Raw genomic sequence first — 18,062 nt, 5'->3', positions numbered from 1 at the left:
TTTGTACAGAAAAACCTTATATCTATATAGAAAATGTAATTTTTCTGAACAGAATACAGATCTGTGCAAAATAACTGAAAGTGAATTTTGCACAGAATAAGTTCTGAACTGCAAATATTTTTTGAAATCCACACCATTTTCATATCCTTATTAACAGCAGAAACAAAATTGTTAAAATTATTCATTGTTTTGTTCAAGAACAAAATTAATGAAGAATTACATCTTTAGGTCATACTTTCATATATCCAGACCGGATATCATTTGCAGATGCTCTGCTTGAATACTGTATCTACACAATGTCTTCCAATAGTTTCAGAAACAGGGCATATCTGGGCAAAGTATGGAATATAAATCCTTATTAAATAGAAACTGAAGAAATAGAGAACATTATAGATGTACTTTTGTTTTATGCTGGTTGTCTCATTTAATTTAAATATGTAATAAAATAATAGCATCTACATTAGAATGAATTGCTACCATGAGCAAAGTTGCTAGCAATGTCAAAAACAATGAAATAAGAGGTTACACTGTGCATAAAATGAATCAAATATGTGAACATGAAATCAAGTAGTAAGTCCTATTACAAGCTTGGTTACAATGTTCAACAACAATAGAATAATATAGTTTGTTGAATTTCACCAGATACTTTACCAAATGAAGTTATGAAAATTCATATTAGAATCAAAAGATAGAAAAAGAAATGAAATCTGAACTTGATTACGCATGATAAATAAATGTATTACAAGATCCAAAACTCTAAATATTTTTAAAAGGGTTTTTTGCTGTCTAATCTATTGTGTTATTTTGCTAGTCTCCACTAGTTGTTCAGTTTTTTATTCATCTAAACATGAGAAGAAGCAACTGTAAGAAAAAAGAAGATCTAATAATAATACTGCTGTATTGGTAAGCATCAGAAAAGAAAAGTGGCCTCTACCTTGAAAAAGAAAAAAGTGAAAAAAGGACTAGAATATTGTGTAGGTGACAGAGGAATTGAAAATTGATGATTCATGAGATAAATATGAAATACATGGATAAATGGATGTTCATTAAAAAAAAGAAATAGTATTTTTGGTGTTTGGAAATAGTGTTTGTAGTGGCATGTAACTGACTTCTCTAGCAAAGTAATTAGTCCAAGCCCTACTAAAATGATCAAGGGTCTAGAGAACAAGCACTATAAGGGGGTGGCTTAAAGAACTGGGTATGTTTAGCCTGCTGAAGAGAAGGCTGAGAGGAGACATGATAGCCATGTATAAATATGTGAGGGGAAGTCATAGGGAGGGGGGAGGAAGCTTGTTTTCTGCTGCCTTTAAGACTAGGATGCGGAACAATGGCTTCAAACTACAGGAAAGGAGATTCCACCTGAACATTACTTCTGCACTGTGAGAGCTGTTCGGCAGTGGAACTCTCTGCCCCAGAGTGTGGTGGAGGCTCCTTCTTTGGAGGCTTTTAAGCAGAGGCTGTATGGCCATCTGTTGGGGGTGCTTTGAATGCGATTTCCTGCTTCTTGGCAGGAGGTTGGATTGGATGGCCCACGAGGTCTCTTCCAACTCTACTATTCTATGACTCTTTGATTCTGTGATTCTAAGAGCTGTTAAGAAGGATGCCCTTAACAAATTTGCTACTCAGGCTGGCATCCTTTTAAGCAGTTATGAGTACAAAAGTTAGACTTACACTTTTGTTAATTGTTCAGTTACAGTTAACTGAATACGAGCTCTACAGATAGAATAATAGTAGAATCATAGAATAGTAGAGTTGGAAGAGACCTCATGGGCCATCCAGTCCAACCACCTGCCAAGAAGCTGGAATAAACTGCTAAAATACAAATATATGGGTTTTCGAGTGACCAAAGCCTGGAGTCTTCGTAGAAGTCAAGATCACTAAACTAAGACTGCCATAATTTGGAATATCATGAAAAGACATGATGCACTAGAAAAAATAATGATGCTTAGCAAGCTAGAAGGCAGCAGGATAAGAGGATGACCCCATTCCACATGGATAGACTCAATCAAGGAAAACACAATTCTGAGTTTATAACACTTGAGCAGGACTGTTCATGACAGGGTGACTTGGAGGTCTCTCATTCAGGCTATCACCTTAAGTCAAAGTTGACAGAAGTTAAAAACAACAAAATGGTTCAATGTTTATGTTTATGATTGTGGCACTATTGCCACAATTACAAATGGCTCCTCAAACCTACCTTAACATTGGAGTGATGGAGGTTGGTTTCTTTGACAATTGGGACACAGCAGGATGCTTCCAGTCCATTCTTGCCAGTGAGCTGCAGTGGGAGATGGTATTGTAATAAGAATTTTGCTTGTGATTGTGGCTGTTTTCTGCTGTGTCCTGATAATCCACAAAATAGATTTCCATTCTGGGAGGGCAAAATATGTCTGGCTTGGCTGTATTGTTGTAAGGTAAAGTTAATGTTTACCAGACATGAGGTGTATGTGTGTAAACATGTACATGAGAACATTGTCTTCCTTTACAGCAGGGGTCCTCAAACTTTTTAAGCCGAGGGCCGGTTCACGGTCCCCCAGACTGTTAGGGGTCTGGACTATAGTTTGAAAAAAGCAGGAATGAATTCCTATGAGCACTGCACATATCTTATTTGAAGTGCAAAAAATCCTGAAAGAACAATACGATATTGAACATGAAGAATGATTTCAACTAACATAAACTCACCAGTTGTTCAATGGGAAACGTGGGCCTGCTTTTGGCTGATGAGAGTCAGGTTAATGGTGATTGTTGTTGTAGTGTGCCTTCAAGTCGTTTCAGACTTAGGGAGACCAAGAGTCTAAAGATTGGTTTGGGGCCAGGTAAATGACCTTGGAGGGCTGAATCTGGCCTGTGGCCCTTACTTTGGGGACCCCTACTTTACAGCATGAGTGGGAAACATGTTGATGTTGGACTGTAGCTAATCAATATTGCCAATGGCGAAGGATGTTCTGAGTATTAGTTCAACAACAATTGTAGATTCCTTCCCCTGACATCTGGAAATATTTCTCCATATATTTGAATAGATCCATTTTTATTGCTGGCAAAGTATGTATTAATCATTGATATATTCTTTGGATTTACCTATAGTTTATTATTTAAAATCATTACCTTATCCGCTTTGTTTTTGTATTAAATTCTCATTAATCAGGGATCAACATTTCTTGAAAATCAAAGAAATGAAGATTTTCAATCTGGTCAAAATAAACCAAATAATGTTCTTACATTTTCCTACCAACATGACAATAGCCCTTGATGAAATCTTTACAGCATAATAAATGCCATTTGTTCTTAATTGAAAAACTATGAGTGGATGTTCAAGGCCTATGAAAACCACAGGATATAGAAAATGTGAACATTCATTGCACATCTTGACATCACCAAAAGAACACTTTGACATGTGCTTAGTGGTTAAAGTCACATAAAGAAGCAAAAGAAGTTAATTTTAAAACATTGCAATTTGATTTCTTTTAATTTACCCACAACTCTTTTTTGTAACCATAATATAATGAATCAATAGTTTCCAAGGTTTTTTTTTATCATAAGTGTAGTTTAAAAATACTTATGGGTCAATTTTAAGAAACTGTAATAGAAAAAATGCACCATATCAATGATATAGAAATTATAGAAGTACACATACATACACACGCACATGCAGGTATATATATGAATGTGTTTATGTATGCATATAGAGAGTATGTGTGTGTGAGAGAGACAGATTGATATAAAAGAAGGCTAGATGATGGACCAAGCTAACGAGTATTTTTAATAATAATAATAATAATAATAATAATAATAATAATAACTTTTTATTTTTATCCTGCTTTTCTTCCTCAATGGGATCCAAAGTGGCTCACAACATTATGTAAAGACAATACAAAGTATTTTTAACATGTGGCATAAAGACATTTCCAAATTTATTTGGCAAGGAAAAAAGCCAAGAATAAAACAGGTGAATATGATAGATGACAAAAAAAGAGGAGGACTTGGCCTACTGGACTTAAGATTATACTATGAAGACGCTGGTCTAAATTGGATTAGAGATTGGGTGACTTTAAAAAGGCAAAATATTCTGACACTTGAGGGTTTCGATCTGTGGAGAGGGTGGCATACCTATATATGGTATGACAAGTTAAAGATCGAAAGAAATTTTTCTAATCATTTTGTTCGAGCATGCCTGATTAAAATCTGGGATAGATATAAATTAAGATTTTATACTAAGACTCCTTTATGGGTATCACCTTTGGAGGCCTTTCAAAGGAGAGAATTGGGATGGCAAATTTGGCCTACTTATGATGATTTGTTAATAAAATCTAATGGGAAATTTGAATTAAAGGAGGAGTAAGATATCAAACTATTGTTTCTGAAATGTTCCTGGTTTCATTACAGACAGGCAAACGATCTTTTTAGAAAAGATAAAGAATTAGGTTTCGCAGATAGAAATGGCTTTTGGGACAATATAATGAAGACTGACCAAAAACTGATTACAAAAATATATAAAAAACTGTTAGAGTAGGCCACAGAAAAAGACCAGATAAAAGATTGTATGGTAAAGTGGGCTCAGAACCATCAGAGTCGGCCATCAGATTCAATTAAAAAGTTGGGAGAAGATAAGGAATCAGGACCTCAGATACACATATTCATACGATTTGCGAGAGAACTGGCTAAAAATGCAATACAGGTGGTATATTACCACCTATAAAATTTCTCAATGTTATAAAAATTCTTCTAATAAATGTTGGAAGTGCGAATACCAGACAGGGACTTTCTACCATATGTGATGGACTTACTCAAAAGCCCAATCATTCTGGAAAGACATAAATGAAGCTATACAATCAATTCTTAAGATAAAGATTCACAGGGAACCTGAATACTTTTTATTGGGAATGTTTGACATTGAGGACGACAAGAATAAAGAGATTCTGTTCAATTATTTGATTACAGCCGCAAGGATAACGTATGTTAGGATTTGGAGACAAAAGGAGATTCCAAAAAAGGAGGATTGGCTAAACAGAGTCATAGAGATAATGAATATGGATAGACTTACTTATTGGTTATCCCCAAATCAAGGTTTACCAAAGAAAGAAACGAACTGGAACCTGGTAAAGGATTATTTAAAACAGATGAAGTTTGATCTTATCTGCTGAACCGACACAACCTTAGAGATTAAGGAGGACGAAGGGACATGGCGTTTTACCAATAAATATGATTTGCCTTGGAAAAGATTATGAAGAGCCAGTAAAAGACAGATGGAAGTATACAACCTATTTTTTTCCTTTTTTCATTAAATTTATTATTATTATTATTATTATTATTATTATTATTATTATTAGTAGTAGTAGTAGTAGTAGTAGTAGTATTTTTCCTCTTTTGTTTTTAATTTTTTAATCCTTTTTTTCCTTTTTTTTAGATTTACATATATATATAGGTTTGTATGGGTATGGGTATGTACGTGTATATATATATATATATATATATATATATATATATCTTTCTTCTTACTTCCTACTTTCTACCTATACAAAAGTGTTCCTCCACTTTCGCTGCGAAATATGGTGATTTGCATTTCTTTTTTCCTTTTTTTCCTTTTTTATAATGTAAAATGCTCAATAAAGATATATACAAAAAAAGACAATACAAAACAATATACATATGTAAAACATAACCTATAAAAACAAATTTACAGTAAGAAATAAATATATTTAAAAACATTTATTTAATATAGGTATTACTAAAACATTAACAAATGAAATGTCTCTAAGAAATATAAATGAAATGTTATTATTAAAAGTAAGGGAAAATAGAAATTGTAATGTTGTCAGGACCCAGGCTGCAGAGCACCAATAACCATGCGCAGAGACCAGAATCTAACTAATATCTTTATTAAGGAAATATATAAAGTTAATAAAAACAAGTGTAGAATATAGTTCAGAAGTAGACCTTTCAGGAAAGGTCAAATATAGTCCAGGAAAACAATGTCCAATATGAGATATTAAGGTCCAAAGTTGTAATCCAATAACCGAAACACACACTTTGCCAAGCAAAGTGAGGGGAAATGACAAGGTCCTTTAGTCCATGGAGCTTAATGCAAGGCTGGGAAGCAAACTAGATTCTTGGCAAACAAGGCTTGATTCAAGGCAACAAGAAGCGAGGAGCAAGAACAGGGTCCGTGGCGAAATCCGTGGCGAGGTCCGGGGAACAAGGCAGGGCTGGAACGAGAGCAAGGTCCTGGAAACTGGAGTAGCGTAGTCCACACACAATCTACTCCCGAAGCTGACGAATTGACTCCGCAAGGATTCCTTTGCGGCCAAACACCTATATAGGATCTTGTTTTCCCGCCAAAGAACACTTTCTCTGGGGAACAAGAAACAAAACCTATGCTGTGTCCAGATGCATGACTCCTTAAACTTTCCCAAGGGAAACAGACTTAATCATCTAATTGTCTGGCAGCTATCCTGGAGCTCCGGCGAGTCGCCTCCCGAGCGCTTCTATCTTGATTATAATAAAGCCGGCGAGAAAATGGGGGAGATTTCTGTTCAAGGCTTGTTTGGCTGACTTCTTGTGGGCAAACATCCTGCAGCTGCAAGGGCTCCAAATCCAGCAGAAACGGTGGGAAACCCAAGTTTTCCTCTTCATCTGTCACAACAGTACTAGGAACAGGACTACATGGCCCATGAGTCATCACAAATGTATAAGTAGAATGGCAAAATAATTAGAAGAAATAATAATGGTATAGGCCCAGAGAAGATAACGACAATATAACAACAACAACAACAACAACAACAACAACAACAGCAACAACAACAATCATAACTTTATTTTTATATCCCGCCTCCATCTCCCTGCAGGGACTCCCGGCAGCTAACATTGGGCATAGCCCAAATATCCACAATAAACAAAATAAAATACATTTACAATAAAACTAACATAATAGACATATAACATTACATAGATTAAACCCGCATTTTAACATCAATATAATAATAAGTAATAAGTATGGGACAATATAAGAAGAAAGAAGGGGAAAAAACATTTCTTTTGTTATTCCTAAGCAAAAGACATTGTGAATAGAACTGTATTGCAAATAGAAATATGCAATAATAATAATATAATAATAACTTATTTTTGTATCCAGCCTCATCTTCCCGAGGGGATTTGGGGTGACTCACATGGGGACCAAGCCCAACAACATACAATAAAATACAACAATACAAAATACATAACAATCATAACAAATTAATATGTCAAACTCTACAACACAGCTTCACAGAATAAAAGCATGGCCAGTGAACACTTCAGTCCTCAGTCTTGGAGGAGAAAAATAAAATTTTAATTGTGCAATGTATTAGGAGAACTAATCCAAATGACTGTAATAAGGTGCAGAAGACTAGGATGTAGGGACAGGTAGGGACTCAATCAACTGTTCATCTCAGTTGAAGGTGGCTTGAAAAAAAAAACAGGTTTTCAAAGCTTTTCTGAAAGACATCACTGTAGGGGCTAATCTGATATCCCTCAGAAGAGAATTCCAGAGCCGGGGGGCCACGACCAAAAAGACCCTCTTTCTCATCCCCATCAATCTGGTTTGAGACAAGGGTGGGAATGAGAGAAGGGCCTCCCCGGTGGATCGTAGAGTTCATGCAGGTTTGTAATAGATGTGATCACAAAGATAGACTGGACCCGAGCCGTTTAGGACTTTATAGGTAATAACCAGCACTTTGAATTGGGTTCAGACATTTATCGGCAGCCAGTGGAACTATTTCAATAGGGGGGTAATCCTCTCTTTATAGCTTGCTCCCGTTAACAACCTGGCTGCCGCTAGTTGTACTAGTTGGAGTTTCTGAGCCATCTTGAAAGGCAGTCCCACAATGAGTGTGTTACAGTAATCCAATCTAGAGGTAACTAAGGCGTGGACCACTGTGGCCAAGTCAGACTTCTCAAGGTATGGTCGGAGCTGGTGTACAAGCTTTAATTGTGCAAAGGCCCTGCCAGCCACTGCCGACACCTGAGCTTCAGTTGTCAGCGCCATATCCAGGAGAACCCCTATGCTGCGGACCTGTGACTTCAGGGGGAGTGTAACCCCATTCCAGCACAGGTTACCACCCAATACCCGATCAGCCATGTGACTGACCAGGAGGACCTCTGTCTTATCTGGATTAAGCCTCAGCTTGTTCACCCTCATCCAGTCCACCACAGTGGACAGGCACTGGTTCAGGACGCAAGGGGCTTCCTTGGAATTTGGTGGAAAAGAGTAGTAAAGCTGGGTGTCATCTGCATAGAGATGGCACCCAACCCCAAAACTCTGGATAACCTCGCCCAGCGGTTTCATGTAGATGTTAAAAAGCATGGGAGTCCTGTCTAGTTCCCTGCGGAGGTCATCCACCAAGGCGACCAAAGCCGTCAATAATAATAATAATAATAATAATAATAATAATAATAATAATAATGCTGTTTTCTGGCATTGTATATTTCTGCCGCTTCTGTGACTGTTCATTTGTATTTTGATTCCGTAGCCCACTTGTCGATGAATGTCCAGAATCAGCAGCATCCACCGTGGTCCTTTTTATCCTGGGCAATGACCGAGCCAGTATAGACTTCATTTTGGTTTGATACTCCTTAATGTGACACCCCTGGCTGCGAGAGCACTGGAAACCAATATACTGAGGCCAATAAACAATCTAATATCTTTATTAAAGAATTGAAGCAATAAAACAAAAACAAGCAGAAGATGAAGTTCATCAATAGACCTTTTAGGAAAGGTCAAATATAGTCCAGTAATATATTGTCCAATGTCCAATATTAGAGTTTAAAGTTCGAAATCCAAAAACCCGAAATGCACTCAAACTTCCAAGCAGTTTGAGTGGGGAAACGTCCAAGTCTTTTGCTAGAGTTCCAAAGCTAGTCCAAGGCAAGGAATTGAAGACAAAACTGGATTCACGGCACGACAAGGCAAGGCTAAAATCACGGCAAGGCAAGGCAGGGAAACACAGCTAGACAAGGTATGGCTAGGCTGGAAGGTAGTGGATCCAAACATGGTCCACACTTGGCTGGAAGTGAAGTTAATCCTTCAACTGACACGTTGACTCCGCGCTGGCTAGCCAGCGCACAGAACTTTTAAGGAACTTCAAATCTTTCCACAGAGCAGAGATCCAAATGCGCTTTTCCCAAGGGAAAAGAGCTAAAACAACAACTTCAACCAGATGCGATCCTCCCTGAGAATTCTCAGGGGAAAACAGGTTAATCAGCAGATTCTCTAGCTGCTAATCGCATGCTCCTTCTCCTGCCAGCTTTCTCAAACCTACTAGTTTCTCAAAACATCCGTCTATCAAAGGGAGGGGAACTGGTGGGAGAAGGCTCCGTTTAAAGGGCCTTTTAAATGAGCTGTGTGCTAGAATTGTCAATAGGGAGCATCTGGAACGGGGCAGAATCTTGCTGAATCGGCACAAACCCCATTTCCTCGTCACTTTGGTCCATAATGGAGGCAGGATCACAGCCCAAGGGTTCAGGGGACATCACACTTAATGCTAATGGATCAGCAAACGAGTGCAAAAAGTCAAGAACTGGACATTGCCTGGTAGTGATCAACTTCATGGATTTTAGCTCAAATATCTGATTAGTTTACATGGAAAAATGACCCAACAATTCAATGAGATGAAAGGAAGTATCAGTGAATGGCTAACAACTGGAAGAACATACCTGATACAAAAGGATCTAGCAAAAGGAGCAGCACCAGGAAACTACAGGCCAATAACGTGTCTGCCCACTATATTTAAACTACTGACTGGCATCATAGCTGAGAAAATTCACACAGAATACACACAAAGGGTCAGAAAAATTCTCAAAAGCAAGCTCAATGGAGGCAACACCATCAAGGCCATAAACACCTGGGCCATACCTGTCATAAGATATACTGCTGGCATCATAAACTGGACACAGGCAGAACTGGACAATTTGGACAGAAAAACAAGAAAACTTATGACCATTCATCATTCACTGCACCCCACAGTGATGTTGACCGGCTATATCTGCCTAGAAGATCAGGTGGCAGAGGACTCTTACAAGTCAAACAAGCAGTCAAAGAAGAAGAACATGCCCTGGCAGAATATGTAAAGCAAAGTGAAGAACCTGCTTTGACTGAAGTAAAAAATTAGAAACTTCTCAAAGCACAGCAGACAAAGACACAGCAGTACAAGAAAACCACACTACAAACAAAACATTGCATGGAAAGTTCCTTGACAATATTGAAGGAAAAGCTGACAAGGAGAAGACCTGGCTATGGCTCACGAATGGGACACTGAAGAAGGAGACAGAAGGCCTGATCCTTGCTGCCCAGGAGCAAGCCATTAGAACAAATGCAATTAAGGCCAAGATTGAAAAATCAGCCGATGACCCAAAATGCAGACGTGCAAGGAAGCTGATGAAACCATTGATCATATCCTCAGCTGCTGTAAGAAAATTGCACAGACAGACTACAAACAGAGGCACAACTATGTGGCCCAAATGATTCATTGGAACTTATGCCTCAAGTACCACCTCCCAGCAGTAAAGAACTGGTGGGATCACAAACCTACAAAAGTATTGGAAAATGAGCACGCAAAGATACTGTGGGACTTCCGAATCCAGACTGATAATGTTCTGGAACACAACACACCAGACATCACAGTTGTGGAAAAGAAAAAGGTTTGGATCATTGATGTTGCCATCCCAGGTGACAGTCGCATTGACGAAAAACAACAGGAAAAACTCAGCTGCTATCAGGACCTCAAGATTAAACTTCAAAGACTCTGGCAGAAACCAGTGCAGGTGGTCCCGGTGGTGATGGGCACACTGGGTGCAGTGCCAAAAGATCTCAGCCGGCATTTGGAAACAATAGACATTGACAAAATTACGATCTGCCAACTGCAAAAGGCCACCCTACTGGGATCTGTGCGCATCATCCGAAAATACTTCACACAGTCCTAGACACTTGGGAAGTGTTCGACTTGTGATTTTGTGATACAAAATCCAGCATATCTATCTTTTTTGCTGTGTCATAATAAAACAACAACAATAACAATAACAACAACAACAATAATATATTACATAAATAATAATTATTTGTAGCCCGCCCTATCTCCCTGAAGGTATAACAATACCCTTCCCTTCCTCATTCTTGGATGTACATTAGACTTACAGATAGACCTAACTTACTAACTAAACTCCATAATTAACTAATTATACTTTCCTTGACATTTTCCCCCACCCTTGTGGTATAAAAGTGTGAAAATGAAATAAAAATGTATGACCAAAAAAAAACTTGCTAGGAATTAGATTACCATCACCAAAATTCTATAAATGTTATGTTTTTCTATTTTACCCCTGCCTTCTATTAATACAAATAAAGAAGTTGCTGTTGTTATTATTATTATTATTATTATTATTATTATTATTATTATTATTATTAATTTAACTATGCTGTGGGACACGGTAGAAATTTATAGTTCGACTCCCTAGTCCTCAGTAAAATAAATAAATACTGAATGTGTATAAGGGTGATGTGGTAACCACAGATTAGCTTGATTGTTAATTTAGCATAGTCAATCTATACAAGACCCTTTGTTACTAATATTTTTAACTTAGCAAAACATGAGAACCAGCTATCTTTCTTGACTTTATACACATCCTATTTCATTTCTTGAATCCACTTGCCTAAAAGGAGCTCATTTTTCAACAGACCATCCATCCACCCTCGTACATATCAGGAGATGCATATCTGTGCAACAGAGTACAATATGTAGTAATGAGTTAAATACCTAGGTGTCAACAGGAATGTTTTGGAGCACATGGAGAGCTCACATAACACCTGGATGATCTGTTTATGTTTAGAGTAGGCTGCTATTAACACTGAGGGTGGAGTCACTGACCATAATACTAGAGCCACCTGCTATGCCTGAATATAGATAATGGATATTTGGATTGTTTCACCCAATCTCATTTTAATATTTTGTGTGACTCCATCATTAATATGAACATACTAGTATCTAACATCTCCAATGAAATACTTATACTGAAGAGTTGATAGTAGGTTGATTCCCAAATAACTCATTTCTGAAATTCCAGAAAAGCACAGGCAGGCAGGCAATACTGAGCTAGACAGACCGATGGAAAAATTTGATATAGATCAGCTTATTGAGTTCAATTTATTTACAATGGAGTCTGTTCATGATTCAACACATGAACATATCTTAGATTTGGCTGCTGTCAGGTAAACATCTTAGTTTTTGTTTTATTGTTCTGAGTAGTATACTTGGGCATCATTGAGGTAATGCATGTTTATGTTTTAGAAACACCTGAACTCCTCTCACATAGGAGGAGTTACCACCTAAGTGATAGACACTTATACCCCTGGATAGGAGCTATTTCTGTACTCAGTTGAACTCTGAGTCCAAATGCTTTGGCTCTTGGGGTTTTATAAAGGGCAGAGTATTGCTGAAGAGCTTATCTTATGAGCAGCATATGCTTTATGGATTTGTTGGAAACAAATCCTTCAAAATTATGACTTTGTGAGATAGAACTGAAATGCCTGGTTCATCCAAATATCCAGACAGATGGTGCTTGACTGTATGTTACTAAACACATTTTTGCATGTTAACTAAGAAGCTCTCTGGTTTCTGAATTACATTTCCAGATTTAACTATTAAGAAAACTATTATTTAAAATTTTTGAGGAGCTATGTCATGCATATTTTTCAAAGTACACCAACAGAATTAGTTTAATCTGCATGTTAATTTGACACTATGGAAATCCTATGGCCAAACATCCAATTAGATCATAAAGTTGTATTCATTTGTACAGATTGAAAATAAAAGAAAGTTTGACATTTATTCATAAGCATAGTCGCAACATTTCACACCTTTTTCTATATTACCTTTCTCATAGGAACACTGACTTTCTAGCAGTCTTCCTCTCTAAACTTGCAGAAGTGGCCTCATTTGTTGGTATGTTGAAGACCCTCAGGAGTTTTGACATGAGGACTTTGATATATAGGCTGAAATTAGTTTGTCAGAAACAGATCCGAATTTTATAGTTGTCATGACAACCACAGTTGCCCCATACAGTTATTGGCATGATGGTCCAACTTTGGAAGTTGATGGAATCCAGGTGGTCTCCACCTAACTATCCTCTACAAATATGAGGACCTCAATTATTTCAATAGATTTCTAGTGAATGTATCTGCTAGGGACAATGATGGAATGTCGTGATGGAAAATGTAGAGGATGGAATGTAAATTATGGAAAGAAGGGATAGCAGTTTTGGAGTGAGTCTGCTAAGTGGTGTTAGTAGTGGCTATGATATAGCACTTTTCAGTCTCAGACAGATCTTCAGAGTGCATAATTCAGTTTTTGGTTTTAAAAATATTGCCAAGTCTAATTTATTCTAGTATTCATGATCCAGAGAGAATCCTCTGTTAAAGCACATTGTGACATGTTAACAAAAGATATTAGTTGTGACACAAGTATTGGAAGAGATCAATTTAATTGGTGAATGTGTTCAAAGTATTGTTTGAGATTATCTATGTTGCACCCCTAGGCTACATAGGCACCTCAAAACCACACTGAAGCCCCAGAATATAAGCAAGAAAGTTGTTTATTGATGATTATATGCACGCAAAAGCAAAATATAGTTCAAAGTCAGTAAATTTGGTTTAAATCCACAAGAGCAAGGTACTTGAAGTTCATGAAACAAGAGTCTATAAAAACCACTCAAAGAGCATAGTCCAAAACTGGATTATTTCCCAAGACATGAATCAAGGATAATCACAGGAAACCAACTCTGGAGTGCAGGATTGATTTCAAGGTAGTCCAATGTATGAAGTCAATGATAATACACAAACAAGGCACAGGAAAACAAGACACAAGTGCAGGATTAGTTCTAAGGTAGTCCAGGTATAAAGTCAATGATGAAACACAAGGCAAAGGTCTTGACTGGAATAAAACCCAAACAGCAAAGTCACTGGAATATTCCCCTGGATTCATGCTAAGGCTGATATTTGAAGCAAGATACAGGAACACGGAGCAAAGATCCTTCTTTCTTGAATAGACAAAGTTGCCACCTCTGGCTGTGGCCAAGAAAACAAGGCATTTTAAGGAAAACCCAAGGTCTTTCTCTCATGAGAAAACTACTCATTAGAGTGCTTCAAAAACAACCGTTTGCTTCTTCGCAAACATTCTCATTCCCTCCTCCAGTGACTTACTGCTGCTCTCCTGTCAAACTCATTATCCTCCTTTAAACTAGAATGTCTATCTGACACCTAGTGATCTGGAGAGGAACGTGGTTCAAAATGCCTGCTTGCAATTATTCTGTCTCTGGTCCCAGAATCCACTGGAACACACTTTTGACTGCATCTCAAGCCCAAACCCAGAGTCATCTGGCAAAGCTGGTTGCATCTCAGGCCCAAACCCAGAGTTCTCTGGCAAAGCTGGTGCAGGGACAATCACTGACTGAATGGCCCACTCTCAAGCTGGGCTACAACAGTCTATGGGATTAATTACACTATGTAATACATTTCTTTTTTTAAAAAAAAAAATCTGTTCCTGGTTTGAAAGGGTTATTTCCTGTTTAATTGCGTAGTACTTATATTGAAAGTAGTTGCTCATAAACTTCATTTAGGGTGGCAACCTGTGCTCGACGGGGTCACACTCCCCCTAAGGAAGAAGGTCAGAAGTCTGGAGGTCCTCCTGGACTCAGCACTGATGTTTGATGCTCAGGTGTTGGCAGTGTCCGGGAGAGTTTTTGCACAGTTAAATCTTGTGCACCAGCTGCGATCGTATGTTGTGAAGTCTTGACTTGGCCTTGGTGGTCCACACCTTCGTTACCTCTAGACTGGATTACTGCAACATGCTCTATGTGGGGCTGCCCTTGAAGATGCCTCGGAAACTACAGTTGGTACAAATATCAGCGGCCAGACTAATAACTGGAGCGAGTTACAGGGAGTGGTCAACCCCCCTGTTCAAGCAACTCCACTGGCTACTGATAAGTTTCTGGTCCCAATTCAAGGTGCAGGTTATCACTTATAAAGCCCTAAATGGTTCAGGACCTGCTTATCTTCGCGATCACCTTCTCTCCCACCAACCCACGTGGACCTCAAGATCTGCCAGGGAGGCCCTTCTCTCAATTCCACCTTCATCTCAAGCGCGACTGGTGGAGACGAGGGAGAGGGCCTCATTGGTGGTGGCCCCTTGGCTCTGGAACTCTCTCCCCAGGGAGATCAGACTGGCACCTACCCTGTCCACCTTTCGCAAAGACCTAAAGATTTCGATGTTCCGGTGCACTTTTGAGTAAGCAGTCCCACCAGATACTCAGCCCGCTTCATCTCGTTATTGGTTATTGCACTTTATCACTGTTGCTTATCCTTCATGGTTTTAGTGTTTACTGAGATTGCTCCTCTGCCCCTATTTTTGATCGCCCTTATACCTCCTAGGAGCCCTAATCAGAGTACTCCATAATATTACCCTCTGAATGTTTAGTTATTATTATTGTCCTGGTTTTAATCCTGTTGATGTGTTTTATTGTTTTATGTAGTTATAATATTTTTAATTGATTGTTCTGTGTTTTAACTTGTGTTGTTGGACTTGTCCCCATGTGAGCCGCCCCGAGTCCCTTTGGGGAGATGGAGGAGGGATACAAAAATAAAGTTGTTGTTGTTGTTGTTGTTGTTTGTGGCTGCCACAAACTATGTTGAATTGATCGAGACTCCATCAGATAGTCCAGGGGTCCCCAAACTAAGGCCCGGGGGCCGGATGTGGCCCTCCAAGGTCAGTTTTATAATATAATATTTTATATCATTTTAATAATATATTGTATATACATATAATATTGATAATAATACCATATAATAATATTAATTATATGTTATATATTACATATAGTATTACAGTATAGTGGTATAGTTCAATATAGTAATATATAATGCTAATATTGTGCTATGCTAATAATATAATATATTGTATGTACATACAGCTGCTCTGAGTCCCCTTCAGGGTGAGAAGGGCAGGATATAAATGTAATAAATAAATGTAGTAAATGAATAAATAAATAATTTTAGACTTAGGCTCGCCCAAAGTCTGAAATGACTTGAAGGCACACAACAACAACAATCCTAATTAACTTGACTATCTCATTGGCCAGAAGCAGACCCACACTTCCCATTGAAATCCTGATAGGTTTATGCTGGTTATAATTGTTTTCATTTTTAAATATTGTATTGTTCTTTCGTTGTTGTTGTTTTGCACTACAAATAAGACATGTGCAGTGTGCATAAGGAATTTGTTTTGTTATTATTTCCAAATGATAATTCGGCCCCTCCACAGTCTGAAGGATTGTGGACTGGCCCTCTGGTTTAAAAGTTTGAGGACCCCTGAGATAGTCATTGAAAAACTATAGCAAAATGTGCTACAGGATGTCCCGCAAAAACAATGATTTTTGCAGTTTAATACACTTTTCCCATTTTTTTGATAGTACCAATTAGGAAATGACATTTATAACCCAGGGACAAAAATTGTGTTATATTGAGTTATCAATGGTTAAGGCCTTGATATTTAGAAAAGATTCAACAAGGTGTAAAGAAAACAATTTGTGCATTTGGCCCTTGTCCTTGTTAACTTATTCTGGCTGAACTAAGGGGATAAGTAAATCTTCTTTAGAAGACGGAATGTTTCGACCTTTCTTGTATTTCCATTGTTTTTCATCTTGGAAAATGGCTGTCCAGAAAAATAGTGCTGCAGAGATACACAGAGTTCCATTTTATCTCCTATATGGTGTAACTTCTAGCTGAGAAAGGTCATGCTTTAAATGCGATTTCCTGCTTCTTGGCAGGGGGTTGGACTGGATGGCCCATAAGGTCTCTTCCAACTCTACTATTCTATGATTCTATGATTCTATGATCCAGGAAGTTAGGTTTAAGTATATCAGTTAATGAAAAACATCTTTATCTAAATCAGATGGAAATTAGAACTACTGTATTTATCTAACTATAAGAGCCATTGGTTGTAAGGCACACCCAACCTTTTTAAAAGTAATTTTGGAGTTTTTACCTTATGAGATAGAGTAAGTTAACATCGAAAGAGTGAGAACATTTGGTTATATAGAAAGTAGGAAATCTAAAAGAGGAATGAATCAAAAAGAGAGAAGAGAAAAAAAAGTCTATATAAGTATAATAATAAAAATGAGAAAAAGAAGAAGAAAATAGTGTAAAAATGTAAAAAAAAAGAAATGTTTGTTGACTTCTTATTCTTGATAGCCCTAAAGTTTGTTTTAAGTTAGCATGATATTGTTTTGGATCTACTTCCCCTCTGTCTTCATCTTATCCTTAAGGTTTCATACTTTCAACAAATGAGGTTTATTTTCCTCTGTTTCAGATATTCTTTTACGCGGTCCCAGTTAGTTTCTTTCTTAGGAAGGTCTTGACTGGGTGACAGCCAATATGTAAGTCTTCCCAACTTCAGTACAACCACCACCAACAAAAATACATAAGATACACCTGCAAAACTAAGATGAACCCAATTTTTAGAGATGTTTATCTAGAAAAAAAAATGATTCTTAGAATTGAAGAAATACAATAGATCATTATCAGAGCTCAGCAATGTTGTGGTTAAAGCCAATAAAGTGAATCTCCTTCCTGAAAATTTGAAGTTTTGTTGATGGATGGATATCTATTTATGAAAATAGGGTTCAGTATCTTCAGATGTATTTGTATTTCCTCTAAAATATGTTTGGAGCAGTCCCTGATCTAACTGTGTCACTTGTGGTGCATTGGCATCTAGTGCATTTGACCAATTTAAACTGATACAAACAGAAATATCTGCTGAATAAGTATAGTCTAGCAACAATTATCTAGGGATGGAAAAAATATACATGATTATACATTCCCAGATCATTAAAACCAGATTTCCCAATCATTAAGAACTCTCTGCTGGGAGGAGTTTTCTCATGGTGTTCAATGTCCCACAATGTTTTTCAGGAGTTGCTCTGTAAAGAAAATATACAACAATTTAAATACAAAAATTGTTTGTGAGCAGAAAATGAATTTTCTG

The sequence above is a fragment of the Anolis carolinensis genome, chromosome 3 (genome assembly GCF_035594765.1).
Source record: "Anolis carolinensis isolate JA03-04 chromosome 3, rAnoCar3.1.pri, whole genome shotgun sequence".
In the NCBI taxonomy this organism is placed as follows: domain Eukaryota; kingdom Metazoa; phylum Chordata; class Lepidosauria; order Squamata; family Dactyloidae; genus Anolis; species Anolis carolinensis.
The sequence above is the reverse complement of the archived record's forward strand: the minus strand, read 5'-3'. Positions refer to the sequence as shown.